Source organism: Onychomys torridus, chromosome 19 (assembly GCF_903995425.1).
Source record: "Onychomys torridus chromosome 19, mOncTor1.1, whole genome shotgun sequence".
Classification (NCBI taxonomy): Eukaryota; Metazoa; Chordata; class Mammalia; order Rodentia; family Cricetidae; genus Onychomys; species Onychomys torridus.
Window position 1 is genome coordinate 18,181,972 of NC_050461.1, and position 2,757 is coordinate 18,184,728.

At 44.1% G+C, this 2,757-nt stretch overlaps 1 pseudogene; it reads right to left on the minus strand.

Annotated features, from left to right (window-relative positions):
- Window positions 1–1,985: 1,985 nt before the first annotated feature.
- LOC118570684 lies at window positions 1,986–2,544 on the minus strand (annotated as a pseudogene).
- Between the last annotated feature and the right edge of the window lie 213 nt (window positions 2,545–2,757).

Genomic DNA, 2,757 nt, shown 5'->3' on the forward strand with positions numbered 1-2,757 from the left:
TCAAAGAAAGAAACAAAAACATACAGTGTGAAGCTGGGAACACAGCTCGGTAGGAGAACACTTGCCTAGTATGGACAAGGCCCTAGGTTCAATTCTTGGAACTGCAAAACAAAAGGAAAACCTTGAAGTTTGCCCAGAGCAATCTTGACCTGGCTCTTGGATACCGCACTTTTAAGGTGGAACAGATAAGGAGGGGAGGTGTAGTTGGAAAGATCACAGGCTATGATGTTACATATTATATAGGAATATCAGATTTCTCCATAATGTTCAGCAGGCAGAGACCATTATTTCCCCACTGGCTGGTATACAGTGTGCAGTATATAATGCATGCTGTTTGTTGATATTCAGAAGACCACAGAGCTAGAGAATAACCGCTCCATTTGGTGGTCCGTCTCACCCACACCCTGATTTGTCTGGGTGCTAAAGTGCCTGTTGCTTATGGGGATTCTCATTTTTTTTGTTTTGTTTTAGCTACTGATGGACAGCATCTCTCTGAGGACCTTGTGTCTGGGGGTGTGTGACTTCCTGCCCAGCACCTCCTGAAGAGTCACATTATTAAATCATGGTTCTCCAGAACAAGCCTGACATTGGCTCAGGGAATTTGAAGCTCTGTTGCAGCCTTCCTATGTGGGCTAGGGTCCCCTCAACTCCCCATTTTCAGATGAAGAAATTTCTCCAGAATTATCAAATGACACATCTCTTCTGTAGGTGTCCAAAGGAGGCTGATTTTGGAAGAAACACTTTCAGGATGAGAGTTGAATGCCAGGAAATCTGCGGTGCATTTACAGCCTTCTGGGTGCCTCTATCGGGGACGTCATGCCCCCTAGTGGTGGATGGGCTGGCCCAGCTTGTGTTTCCAAGGCTGCCCATCCAGTGGCTTCTGGGAGTAATTGGTGTTCAAAGCAAGCAAGGGCAGGAAACAAAACCCCCTGCAGGACAGTGGTTCAGAGTATATATAGTTCTGAAACGTGAGGGAAAGTTCCCTATGAAGAGACTTTGGGTGCATTTGAAGGAAAATGAAACAGTCTTTTGCAGGACCGTTTTCCAGGGGTACTATATTCTCCACGTGGAGCTGGTATCCAGGGGGGCTCATACTCCATGAATGAGGCTGCATGGCATTCCAGGCACAGATGCTCTGCAGTCTCAACACACCGTTTCTTAGATGCGGGGCCCAAGTCTGGCAGAAAATGGCTTCTCTGCTTTGGACCACATGAGTAGCTGACAAGGTCTGCATGCAGCGGGCAAGAGAAGCACCCTCAGCCTGGCAGGTACCCTGGTCACCAGGAGGCTGCTCCCACTTCTTTTTTTCTGAAAGTGAGTGATGACTGAATGAGAGAGGTGTTAAGAATCATTATGGCTTTGGCCATTCTGTAGTGCTCTGCCGTGGAGGGTGACTTCTTTGGAAGGTGTCCTTGTGTACTTCACATCTACATTCAGGAGCTTGACTTTGGAGTCAGACAATTCTAGCTCCACCATAATCCATTTGTTGGCCTGTGACCTTGAAACATTAACATCCTCTTGGATTTTATGCTCATCTATGAAGCACTGTTGGCAATACTTTTCTAACATAATTGTGTAAACTAAGTATCTACCAATATATTGTCTGCATATTATCTATACATACACATATATTGTCTAATAATATACATTATATATATATACACATATATAAAATGCATGTCCATACATGTATTCATGTGGTGTCTAATATGAAGGCGAATTTAATATTGGTCACAATGGTCTCTTCCTCACTGTCCATATCTTCACCCTCCTACATTCTCCTCAGGCCTCACCTTGCCATGGAACATGAACATTCTCACATATGATAGTTGGTTTTAGTGTCAACTTGTTACAAATCAGAATCACCTGAGTAGGTAGCTTCAAATGAGGAAATTTTTTTTTAATAGAAGTTTATTGTCCCCAAAGAAATCACCAATCGTACTTATAATTCCGGATTTTATTTCTGGAGCTGGGTAACTCAAGTCTTACTCATCATCCTGCTTCGCTGGTCCATTTTCACACACATTTCCATCTGGAATCTGGAAACTTTCTGTATCATTTTTGACTGTTGTGGCCTATTGAACCAAAGCCACTGGATTTGAAACAAGGTCAGCATCATTTCCTTTGAAGATGAATTCATCCTTCTGGGCTTGAGAAACAGAACAAGCAATACCTGTCCTCATCTGAACTCTGTGGATCAAAGAAAATTTTGATTTCAACCAAGGACCCATTCTCCTTAATGACGATGTGATTCGAGCATACACAGACCTCATCTTGTAACAGAAGCCCAGGGAAACACCATTGATCATGCTCTGAATATGACTACAGATAGGTCAGACAGTTGCCAGTTCCTTTCTGTTTCTTGATTCTGTCAACCTGGAGCCTCTTCATTTCCTTTCCAAGGAGACTCAGCTTTACATAGATGTGGTTGAAGTCTCTCCAGAGGGGCCCTCTGGGGCCCTTCACAGTGACCACGCGCCCCTTCAGAGTGATGTTGACATCTTCCGGAAGGCCGACAGTCTGATTGCTGAGAATGCTCTTCATTTTTGAAGCAGTTGGAGCAAAGGGTGAGGAATTCTCTGATTTTTGGTTCATTGATTCAGGATAACCTACCCCAAATGAGAGCAGTACACAGTACTTTCTGGGGGCAGCCCAGATAAAAAAGAGTCATGGCAAAGGAGGATTACTCACCTTTTGCATGTTTGGCCTTCCCTCTTGCCACGGAGTTAATTTTTCCTCTTGTTGATTCCAGACCAG